Here is a 13,420-nt window from a genome sequence, read left to right as displayed (position 1 = left end):
AAAAACTTACAATGTGATAAACATTTTTAGATGATTTTTTATCAAGTCTGCTTTATTCAAAAGTTTCATAAATTTTGTGTACTATGTACAAGATTTTAGAGCAATTAATTAAAAAAATGTAATCGATTCAATTAGTGATTTTTGTATAAAATAAAATTACAAGGAAAACAAACTAAAATATTTGTTTTGTAGATGCGCTATGAATTATTTTGGAAAGCAAATCGCTAACTTATTTTTTACAAATATTTCATGGTTATTCTGTTATTTAAACTAAACAGATGGAAATGCATTAGTAAAATATTACAAACCAGCAATTTGGAAGCAATAAATCAATTTGCCTTATTTTAGTTTGCATATTTTATATTGTAATGCCCAATTTTATATTAATGCTTTTTATTTTAGTTTGCATATTTTTTCAAGATTTTCTTAGGGGACATTTATACATATTCTTTATTTATTATATTTTTTATTACAAATTTATTTAAATATTTACTGGGCTTCATACAATATATTGAGTTTCTTATCTTTATTTATTGCAGTTGTACATTTTTTTTAGCAATTTAGAGTAATTTTGATTGACACATTTATTTTCTGTTTATGTACATGTGAGACTTAAAAAACATCAATTAAATAAACTCGTATAACTCAAATGAATAATTTTTTTGCATTATTAAGGTAATATACTTTTAGTATTCATCATTATGAAGCATGATAATGACGCCGCAAAATATACTGAAATGTTGAGTGTGTTGAAACAAAAAAGTTTAAGAGCCTCTCTAAGTTTTACATATTGAGTTTCACCCTTACTCTTCGATGGGGATTTTGAATATTTTACGAACATATTAACATTAATCATTTTATTTTCAACCATATTTTATCTTGTTTTTAAGAACTCTTATGTATTTTTAATTAATCATGTAGTCAAGTTTTTATGAATATTTATTTTATGTAGTATTGAAAGCCATAGTAATATTTATTTGAAGTTGGGTTATCAAAAAAATACAATAATAATAATTTATTACGAGTAAGCTCTAATATTTCTCTTGATCTGTAAAATATATTAAGGAAGCTCTTGATAGCAAACATCAATTCAGCATATTCCACCGCTAACCCCCAAACGATCTTCAGAGCGGGCTTTTCTTCTCGCGAAAGCTCCGCAAGCTTTATAAGCAGGCTCGCGAAAACGACGCGCGTAACAATATTTATATTTATGCGCAACCCTTTTATTGCTGCGATATTATTCTCGTTGTTGCCGCGTATTCATTTTAATAAGCCCGGCATTAAGTATGCCCATACTCAGGCGAACGAGAGAACGCCGGCAATTATTTAAACGAACGCCGAGAATTGGTCGTAAAATGCGAAATTTTATAGGCTCAACCCCTTCGGCTCGTAAATGAGATACAATGGGACGCGGTTTGATATTTAGTTGCTTAATTGTCATCTTTATAACGTGCGGATAGGCATCTTGGTTTATTGTCCCCCGCGGGCACTAAATATAAACATGTCCGACTTGCGCAATACAATAACAAACAACTTAATACCAATGGGGGCTCAGAGGGGGTTGCTCCTTTTGACGTTAACAGATATAATTTATGAAATCTGGCATAAGAAGAGACTTTATAACATCATCTTATAACTCTTCTAGAGGTTTTAAATTTTGTCTTTTGACTTTGATTAGCAAAATAGTATTTTATATTTTAACTTATTCAGGTCAATGCAAAATATATTATTATTATTTTTATTTTAAATGTGCCACTATTATCTTTGTTGTCACAGGGTTTGGTAGACATTCAAGTATAGAAAAAGACACCCCCCCTGTCGTCAAATTACAAATCTCGCCTCGAAATCGGGCGTCTTGCTGCGTTACAACCACCGTCGGCGGTAAAACGGCATTTATTACGCGTAAATTAGATTATACGTTTCTGGTCTAACGGGAAAAGCCGGTTATAACGGGAAAAGGAATCGCTTTTATTTTTCGCTGTCTCGCAAGCCAGCAGGCAACAACTCCGCAGTTAAAGTGGATGCTTTCTAGCTATAATACAGCCTGGCTCTTCTTATTTTCCGGCTAAGCAAATTTGTTAGCAACGATGCGTAACGCCGTACCGACCCGCTTGTTTCGTATGGGGGAGGACATAACGGCCGTTGCATGTCGTTAGGCAAATGGCTTTGTTTCCAGAAGTGCAAGATCGTGTAATTTCGCATAAGCTTGAGATTTTTTTTTATAAAAAAAATAGTTTTACAGTGTACCATTTGTATTTATTTGTGCGAATAGTTACATCGTCTATATACTGGGCGTTAATAATTTTTATTAATTAAAAAAAAATCTTCTTATAATAATTTTTTAGCTTACATTGATTGTATTTCTCAATATAAAACCACATCAAATAAAATAAGCTGAAATCATTGAGAATTATAAATAAGATAATAAGGGAATTTTCGCTTAAATCAAAAATAGTCGACTTGTTAATTTAATAGTTAAACTAAAACGTCATGAATTTTTGAAGCAGTACTATATTTTTAAGGGTTGATTAAGATTAAGAAAATAATTGTTTTCATATGCAACAAAATTAAGGACTAAAAAAGGAAATTTAAATCATAGAGAATGTTGAAGGTAGAAGCGGGGAGCTTCATAAGATTCCCATGTCGTCTCGACGAAGTACCGTTACACGAAATAGCATGCTTTATCTCTTTTTTCGTTGCGTGCGACACCCCTCCCACTTCTATTTCCAGGGGATCGGCATCAGTTCTGGATTGTAAAATAAATAAATTTGATTAACCTACAATACCACTAACTTTATTCCATAATTTTGCTACTTATGTATCTGATTTTTTTTAATTTTTAGCAGAATTTCAAAGATTTTTCAAATAAATATAATTATTATAGACATTTTTAAATGTATTCCTACTATTGTTGTTTCCAAAAGCAATAAAATATTTGTATTTATTATATGAAAAGAGCATTATTATATGGTAAAAATAAAATGGTGAATATTTCTTTAGAAGCGCTGGGTAACACCTCCACGGTGTATGGCTGAGAGGCAAATAGTAGTGGATTCTAATTAAAATGTAACGGTAAATCGTCGAGCTCGATAGGGAATCTTATGATGCAAGCGGGGAGTACATATACAAAAGCTGCTCTTTTTCTAAAAATAATTAAAAATGATTAAATGAGACTGACAACAAAAACTTTTAATGTTAATGAAAGAGGAAAAATACTTTGAATATATCGGGCTTTAAAGAACAAGTACAAAGCATATATTTTAGTGACTTACCTGCATCAATATTTAAAAACTGGTTTGGCTACCATTTCACTCCTGAGGCCAAGTGCTATAATGTTCTCAGAAATAAACCATTCAAAGTGACAATGCTTCAATGTATCATTCAACAATTCCGGTATAATTTTCTGTGTGAGTAAAAAGTTTGCTTCAAACAAAGATTTATCTATTGGTTAAATTTGACATTTTACACTAAATTTTTTTTGCATAAATACGTCATTTCACTAATCTTATGTATTGGAGTTAAGATAAAAATATAAGCACAAAATTACAAAGCATATATTTTATTTGTACTAGAGCACACATGTGTTCTGTCACAAAAGCATGCAATTCAGTTCCAGATAATAACATAAATGTATTTCAATTAGCTATTAATTTTACTGATTATTCAAATATTAAAATATACCATTAAAATTTGTTTTAATTATAAATCAAATTTGTCAATTATTTCTAAAAAAATCCCTAGACACGAAAAGATTAACGTTTTTTTAAATATAATATTGTATTTACATAACACAATTATTACCATGAAAGTTATATGTATTAAATTGAGAACATTATATGTATATTTATTCATCATATTAAAATAAACTTCCATGGTAAGTTTTTTAAGACAAATTTTAGTTGTATTTTTTAGTCATGTTTTTGTCATAAAAACAGCCGTTTTGATAACAATCGCGAATGCACGTATAGTTTTTTCTAAAGGTGGTAAATATTTTATACTTTTATGATTTATGACGAGTACTTTGTGACTTAAGCTGTTAAAAGGCTTTTCACGGTGGTGTCTTATTTTACCAAAAACCGTATTTTTTGTTCATCACGTGCCGAATTGACTTTTTATGATTAAAAATCATGGGTTAATCCCTTTAATTTTAAATAGAATAGTAGTTTAATTGCTGAGCCTGACAAAGTTATTGGTATATATACATATATGTATAAGCAAACACATCTCAACTAATTACAATAAATCAATAATTAATTATAGATAATTATCGCTGATTAGGTTTTGTAATTATTTCCGTGCGTCACATTAACGTAGAATACTCGGAAAGCTCCCTCTTGAAATTTCCTCCTTACATATGATAATTATACGGGGGCCGCACATAAATTCGACCGCCGGCCGGAAAACCGGGAGCTCAGAATCCTGCTCGCCATTTTCTCCCCTTTACGTGTCATATAAAAATAAAATATTTATCCGAAAAAGGGAACTTCCACGTCCTTTTTTTAGGGCCTCGGGGCCGCGAAGCGCGGACGCCGTAAAAGTTGACAAAATGAACACGTAACTCACGACACACGCTGAATTTATCGATACTACCCGGGTTAACTTTGAGGCCTGTGTGTGTTTTTTTTACTTTCTACCTACCACCTCAAAATCTTCAAACTCTGAAAAAAGAAAAAAGTAGCGGCAGCGACCCACACTACTTTATTTTGCACCGGCCGAGGTCTGGTTGCTAAGTTTTCCAGTTTTATCCAACACTCCGCTAATCCCGGGCAGGGGATGGGAAAGTTTGGCTCGTTCGTGTAACCTTATACCTATCATCTGAAAAGTAACACCTCTTAACAAGTTAGTTGTAACTTTTCTTCTTTCGTGTTTTGCGGAGCATCCCAGCTCAGAACTGTTTTATTTCGTCGATTTACATTTTGTTTTTAATTGAACGATGAAGTATTTCAACTCCTTTGAAATATTAAAGTAGTAATAGATATGTTATATTAATATTAAATATATATATGTTTGTATTAATTTGATTAAAAGGCGAACGCTTTGATGTTTTCCTCAATGTTTGTACTGCACGTCAAACGTACGTAGTATATACAGGAAGTTTTAAAGTGACTCTTAAAAATGTTTAAATTAAACATACTGTAAGAAATATTATTACACATTAGTATACTTTTACAAATTAATGTATTATGTCAGTAAATTTAATATTTGTAAAAAAGCTAAATAAAATACATTAAGAATAATAAGAGTATCGTAAAACAGACTATATTATTTAAATATATTAAAATTATTAGTGACTTTAAAAACATCCTGTATATTCTATGTATACATTTATTTTAATGGCAGACAGCGGTTGGTAAACGATCTCGAGGGTGACTACCTAATGATACCATGACAACCTAATGATTTCGGTTCAAACGAGATACATACCACCAGTCATCATAATACAAAGCTAATATGGTCAAGTTGACAATGGCAACTGTTTTTTATTAGCCTTTTATAGCATACATTACCGACAGTAGTGTATAAATTATGGAAACATATCCTGATATTAATTTCTAAATTGTGATGGGTGAGATTACACAATCTACACCAGTTTCAACTGCAAGATTTTTTACTAATTCCACTAGCAAAAACAGAATACAGTTGTTCCCAATTAAACAACAAAAAAAGGTTCCAAAAAGTTCAAAATAAGTTTGGTATTGCTAACCTAAATGATATGAAGAAATAACAAATATGTTGTTAGTAAATTATATGTATGTGAAAATATGAATTTTCTTTATAGCTTTACATAATTATCAACGACATTCTATATATAATATAATGAAGGGGTTAAAACTAGGCGCTACGATATTTTACCTACAACTTCCCCTACAAGTCGTAACTCACGAACCACCACCGAGGTACAACCTAGCTCGATTTTAGTAGATTACTTTGATATTTTACCTCGAGGGGATCAATCGTAATTAAAATAATAATAATAATTACTAATTCAGATTTTCAAGAAACGTTATAAAAATAAATCCACGTTTAAAATTACACACCTCAATATAATCAAAAATGCCTTTTTATTATATTTTGTTAAATCTATAATATGTAAAGCACATACTAGTACTATAGCTGTTTATAATCTCCGGCAAAACCGCCATTTCAAAAGCTTTGAAAATTACAATGTACAAATTTCTACACCCTTAATACTTTAATCCCTTATCGGCGCGAGCGGTAAATTTTTATACTTATCGACAAGTTCGGTGTCGTTAAATCTTCTTTTAACGTTCTTGTATGTTTTATAATATAATCCCGCTCAGATGCTTAAGCAGTTAACCTGAGTTTGCAGACTGCAAAGCTTTCGTTCGGAGCTTTTGTGTTGTTTTCCTCGGCGTGCTAGAATTAACCAAAGACGTGGCGTCTAAACTTATGACGTGTTTGTCTTTAGATTCTCCTCCCACATTTTTTTCTGCATTAATACTATACTTTGTTCTAAGCACTCATTTATAGATTAATCTTTAAAAAAATATTATTTAAAACCGCTTAGAAAATATATAAACACCCATAATATTATAATTAACGTTTGGCGGTATGAAAATGGAGTAAAAACGCTTTGAAAACTCTTTGCGTCGTGGTCGCTTTATTTTAACGTGAAACGGTTCCTTCAGTGAACGGAGATGGGAATTATTCCAGACAATTAATTCTGAATCCAAAGACAGCGGTAATGCATAAAGGATTGCTTAAATGCAGACAAAGCGAAAAACAGGAACGAGAAAGAAAAGTGCATGCGGGCCACGAGAAAGGCCAGTGGTGATTAGTGCAGTCTCCGCCTGGGACATATTCACTATGTGCTATGAAATATACATATTATATATATACATATATATTAAATTATTTTAATTAAAACAAATTAAGAGTATAGTATAATATAAAACAACATTGCAATTAGATATACTAAAATCGTGATAAAATCATTCTTAAAAATATAAACTATTGTCTAATCACATATTTCTGAGTTCTTCCAAAAACTCCTTTGTAAAGAATGACAGCTGTTTCTTTAAACTCTCCAGGTTCGGTCCTAGATTGTAGATTACACTACAGTGGTCCGCTATTCGCTAAGCTCTCGTCCTTAGCCGACCTCCCCCATTGAAGATTTTACCTTATTTGAGGCATACTTTGGAAACGTCCCTAGCGACACTCCACCGAGACGGTAGCTTCCATGGAGCATTCACATTAAAATTTAAATTTCGTTGCTTTTGAAATCTCCTATAATGATTCTTCAACAAAAAAACCATAAAAGTTTTATAGAAGAGGAATTTAGAAGTTCTCTAATCTGTAGAGAAATGTTATGCATATTAATTTAAATTATTTCACAGAATAAAATTGTATATTTTTTTTAAATATCATTCCTTTTCGCTTAACCTGTATATACTTTATAATGTGGAGAACTAATTTGAGGCTTTGGACTTTTGTAAACTAAAGTTATGCTCTTCAGACTATTAATAAGTAATTAGCTTATAAAAAGGATTTATTTTGTGTGATATGTTTTAATTTAAAAAAAGTATTGAAAAAAAACTAACGATATACTAATCTATTTAAAACCAATTTGTTAAAGGGTTAAAATAAATAAGTTTATATTAGATTTACTCAATCGGTTATGATTATTTTTTTATATTTTTTTTGTATATAAACGAGTTTGAAGTTACAAGCACAATTTATATATTCCAGTATCGTTTACGCCCGCTATTACGATTCCAATTAACAACACTCGATTTTTACAGATCCGGCAATTTGCCTAAATGACGGTGGGCCTCCGCCCCCGGGTCGTGGGGTGAACGGTCGGCCAGTTTTGCCAAAACTTTTTTGCGCCCCCGTCTTCTTCTACTTGTTTTAATTTATCTTTTTTCTTAGCGCGCGGCTCGTGATTCATTTAACGTTTTTAACTTTCTTTCTTGTTCCGATATTAAACCGGCACTTTGGACTTATTTACGACACTGCTGTTTTCGTCTCGAGATGTTTGCATCTCGCTTGAAATCTAATTACGCCGATTTGCGCTATTCTGTCCCAATTTACCCTCTTCGCGATCCTCCGGGGATTTTCGGGGGTGAAAAGACTCGTTTCGACGAATTTATCTTTTGATATGTTTCCGAAAGTAAACAACGCCGATAATTTATTCCTATAATTAATACGCGTAATAACGTTAATTTTTTTTACACCCTCTAGTACCTAAGATTTCATATATTAATTATATACTCTCACTTATTTTTAATTAATATTAATATGAAATTATAAATATATAAATATTTTATTTCATGATATGTTTTTGCTGCTTTTCATGTAGGTATAAAATAAATTACTTTATTTTGTAATCTTATCTAACACATCTACGATTGTTTACGTCTAAGCATACACACGGTCGCTGTTTTCTCGAGTGGTTCGCGTTTTCAGTAGGGCATAAAATTGAATTGCTCTGTGAGTGACAAACTCGAGAAAAAATAGAACCGATTCTTCTATAGAAAAAAAGGCTTTCAAATATTTTTCCTATACAAATAGTATAATATATCTATTATACGCAATCTTATGTAGTCAAGTTTAGATTATGACACTCAATGAAACGCGCTGAGCTTGTCAACATTACATTTAATATAATATCGAATAATTATATCGAACGCCTTGAAAAACAACCAAAAAGCTAACTAAATTGTCAATAATCCATATGTTAAAATAATTTAATAGCATATCGAATTAACTGTCAACATATGTAAAGTTTAAGAAGCAGCGTGCCTAAACACATAAGAATGATATTTACATATATCGTCGGTCTCAAGGAAGACTGTCACAACACAAAATTATTACATTTTAAGGGCAAGCAATACAAAATATGCATAATATTAAAATAGTCACATCTTGTCCAGATAAAATAATAGAAAAGGATTTTGTGTATTTATACAGATAAGATTTTTTATTACTACAATAGTACTAAGTAGTTCCACAATATTATAATAAGTTGTAAAACAAATCATTATAATATCTTAAAACTACTTTCTATCAAATGAAATATATTTGCAACAAATAATTAATTAATTATTTGTTGCAAATATCAATCATAATTAACTGAAACTGTTTGAATTCTAAAGAAATAATTAAAATACTCTTTTCAATTGAAAGAAAGTAGTTCCAATAAATAATTAATTATTTGTTCTTCTTCTTTTTTAACATAAATTATTTTGTACCAATAATATTTTCTGAAACATGACTTTTCTAGACTACTCCTAGTTTTCATTTTATATCTTAAAAAATGTACATAAGTTATTATTACTGCCTTTTAAATTGTCCATATGATTATTTTAATAAAAAAAATTTGTTAACATAAACTTATCAATACTCGATTCAGAAATCAGTCAGTGGAGTACTATATATTTCTAAGTAAAAAAGTAATATTTGGGTAACACCCTATTAAATTTACTTCACACATTAAACAACGCTATCTATTTTTTATTTTGATTTATTTTATAAAAAATATAAATATTGTTTTAATCATCATGTTATATGATTAAATTTATCAGTTAAAAGAATCACTTTATTTGTTATTATTTATTTATGAAAGAGTTTTAGGTTAAAAGTATGCGCATATTGAAAATACTTGATTCGAAAAAAAATATACTGCATTATTAACAATATTGGTAAAACCACCCTAAGAACTAAAACAATTCGTAAATATGTATTTTAAAACTCCATATAAGTACATTTATTATTTCAAGTTTTAATAGCAAACTATAAAACAATAAATATATTTTAAATATTTTTTATAAGAACACATTGATTAATTAAAATAAATTGTCATATAAATCAGTACTCTGCATTATTTTATAAAGATTTCCAATAGTGGTAACTATCGGTTTAACAATAAAATGAAGTTTATAAAAGATTTTTATGCGAAAGCAGACTAATTAATTGCTTTTGGTAAATGCTGCCTACTGACTGTGATTTCTGAACAGTATATATATTTAATTTATTAACGATATTCTTCCATAAAATTCATGACAACATATGACACTAAATTGAAATTAAGTTTGACTTAAAAAAAGTTTTTGGAAGAGGAGAACATTGTTACAAATTTTAATTCAACAGGGTCTTAAAATTTAAGTCACATGTTTCATTGACTTTTGAAAAAGCTTTTGACACAATCCAACATAAAAATGATAAACGTATTTAATTCATAGAAGTGAACGATAATTATCTTTGAATTTTTGCGAATTAGCATTGTTGTTCATCACCTATGACTATTATTTTTAATGAAACATTGCTGAATATAGACCAAGTTTCTTTCATGATAAGAATAATGTGCTAATGATACGGTAATATAATCGAGATTTAATGCTTATTATTATAACAACAGAAGCATTTAAAATATATGGCCTAAAATGTATGAGCTAATACAAACACTAGACTATTAGGGAGAAATTCTCAGTTGTCAGTTGACAGTAAATTGTTGATACAAAATAGTTGACTGGTGCTTTTCCGTTGTTAAAAATCATTCATGAAAACTAAGCTGTTTACAGTTATAATATTTAATCTCGTCATTTATATGTCCATTTATAAAGCATGAGAAATGCCACATTGAGTACTTTTAGGACTAAAACATGCAATATGGAGTGACACTATAACACAGCAGTTGAAGCATTACTAACAAATGAAACTCCTACTTAGAATGACGGCGTAAAATGGCTAACAATAGAGAGTGTTACAAACTATAAAATATATAAAGTATTTTATATGAGTTTAAAGTTTAACATAAATATATTAGGCAAGAGACAGAAAAGTCTAGGAACTGCTAAATATTAATAGATACTATATATAAATATATTATTAATTATTAGTTGTGAATCTCAAAAAATACTATTTTTGATTTGCGATTGTTGTCTTTAGTGTTAATTTTTTTATATATTAGCATTAAAAGTTTGATTAAAAAATACTAAACTGATTATTGATATTATCAAAACATAAACAGCAACTAAATTATTAGGTTTTCGTAAGTGTCGATCGCCTAACCGACCTTTGGTTTCAATTTAGATCCCTATACTAGCAGTGTATAGGTACTGTCCATTATCCTCGGCGTTGGCCATTTCCAAGTCCCGTATATATCCCGGCCAGGCCCGGGATACCCGCACATTTTACCATAAAGCTTTTCGCATTGAAATGCACTCCCACTCGTTAGGTGCCGACGCCCACCCGTGGACCGATTCCCGTGACGTCACAGGATCATTAGCATACATTATCTAAGCCATTATGGCGTGTGCTGTCAATGCCTCGCTTTCCATTCTCTCTGACTCGTTTTATCTAACAACTTTTCATTTCGTACATGACTTTGAATAATGAACAATTTTTCATAACGGTGTTCCACTCCAATAAACCATTTTTCAACAATGGAGTATTGAGCCACCGTCTTGACGTGCGCAAGCTGTGTGTATTAAGTTTTAAAAAATGATCTTGGATAAAGAAAAAATAGAATAAAGAGGTGCGGCAAATACAATAAAAATAAATAATAAGTAACAAGAATATCAAGAAAATTGCGATCGTGAGATATTTAGTCGCTTTAAAGTTCTCGCTAATTGCCATAGAATCGTATCCGACAAAGCTTAATTATCCCGAACAGTTTCGTAGTCTTGCTGTAGTATCTCACCTGGTTCGTTTTAAAAAGTTTCGCGAACTTATTTACTTTGCCGCCCTTTGAATATTCATTCGCGGAGACCTCAAGGGCGAGACAGACACCTTTGAATATATATGAATACAGCTTAATTAACGCTTCGGAAACCGTTATGTGTTTAATCTAGTATGAATTCATTTAATTTGTTATTCAGTGACTCTATACAGCCGTTCGACATCGGCGAATTAGCTCATTATGTGCGAGTGACGGATCAATCACAAAAGGGATTGCGGCTCAACGTTACCTGTCACAAGTCAGGTGACGTTAACTTGATTCAATTTTCACCTTATATGTCATTAGCAGCAAAAGTCAATAGTGTTGAATTTAAAGCATTTTTTATACAAAAAAATGCGTTAAACCAAATTTTATAATTTAATAGTATCTCACATTCTTGAAAGATTTTTATTATTTATACAACTAATAAGACTTAGACGCCTGCTAATTAATTCAGATCTGTCCATTTTAATTGTACTCTTATATTTATTAGATATTCAAAAATACTTTCAATGATTATAAACTTGAATTATAAAGCTCAAATACCACTATTTCATCTATATCCCACTAAACAGCGTTACATTTTCCCGTGAATTCGTCTCAGGATGAACACAAGAACCATCAGTTTTTAGTATTTTTTTTAAATTTGGATCTTAAGTAACCAGTTGCGGTATTTTTGTTCTAAAAAAGGACTTATACAATACTTTAAATAATCTAAATGTCATTTAAAACTTATATATCGGCTCTCTCTATATGCTGATGATACATCTTACTAAAAGTAATCCTTTAGTTGTGAACTTATCATAAATCAAAAAACACACTTACGCAGATTAAAGATTAAAAATATTAAAGACAAATCTGTGTGTGTTTCAAACACCAACACAAATTTTTATAAATTAAAGGACATTCTATCGATCATTTACTATAAACAAAACACGTCACAAAGAAATGCAACACACAGTAATTTTTAAAACAACGGTAAATAGATCTTGTGACCAAATAATTGTGAAAAAACTGGAAATATGCGAGCTAGACGATATTTTAATACATTCTTCCCTGTGCACAGTACAATTGTATTTTTTTCCGGAGTGGCCATCTGGAAAGTTTCTATTATAAGCCGTAAATACATATTGTGCGTGTGTGTAATAAGTAATGCAATTGGCCCAAAAACATCATCATCTGCGATTCGCCAGAATTGATTCTAATCAGCATTATTATGTGATAATATATAAACTGTTACTAGCATTTTTAGCGTTCATTTTGACTGCAAATTCACCCCTCTTTGGCCTCAAAACACGAAAAATCTACATAGCATAACATAAGTGAAATAAAGGGAAAAATAGAATTTAAGTCATATATAATTTGCGACGCAATTTTTTTTAAAATTTGTACTGAAACATTATTTAAGTTAAGAATTAGATATGCATATATATGCATTTATAGAATAAATAAGATAACAATATATATTACATTACTAAGGACACAGTATCCGGGGGAGCAGACCCTCGGCAACACGGCACCTAGATCTGCATTAGACGAAACGCACTCTAATGTTGTCTGCCATCTGGAAGACGTAGTGTCTCGTGTGTCAAGAGAAATAAATTATTTTTATGAATCCAAAATCATCTAAAATTTAGCATTTTTTGAAGCAGTTCTTTATCATGTTTTTTGAAGTAATTTGCTGTTAAAAATGGTCGCCACAGTGAGAAACTTAAAATTGAAAATAAAAGACAAGCA

General features: G+C 30.4%; 1 protein-coding gene and 1 long non-coding RNA gene across 3 annotated transcripts in view; both read right to left on the bottom strand.

The window, feature by feature from the left end:
- LOC148234885 (E3 ubiquitin-protein ligase mib1-like) overlaps positions 1-13,420 on the bottom strand; it is a 660,035-nt gene that overhangs the window by 394,455 nt on the left and 252,160 nt on the right. The gene's annotated exons all lie outside the window — the stretch shown is intronic.
- On the bottom strand, positions 422-4,609 carry LOC148234886 (uncharacterized). Its single transcript, XR_015809649.1, has 3 exons — positions 3,293-4,609; positions 3,122-3,231; positions 422-2,625 (listed from the first exon to the last, which is right to left on the bottom strand). It is a non-coding gene; the product is annotated as an uncharacterized LOC148234886 (long non-coding RNA).

This window comes from Plectrocnemia conspersa, unplaced genomic scaffold (genome assembly GCF_051122295.1).
Source record: "Plectrocnemia conspersa isolate PC_06_02 unplaced genomic scaffold, ASM5112229v1 ptg000005l, whole genome shotgun sequence".
Classification (NCBI taxonomy): Eukaryota; Metazoa; Arthropoda; class Insecta; order Trichoptera; family Polycentropodidae; genus Plectrocnemia; species Plectrocnemia conspersa.
Note: the sequence above shows the minus strand (reverse complement) of the source record. Positions and strands in the feature narration are given on the sequence as shown.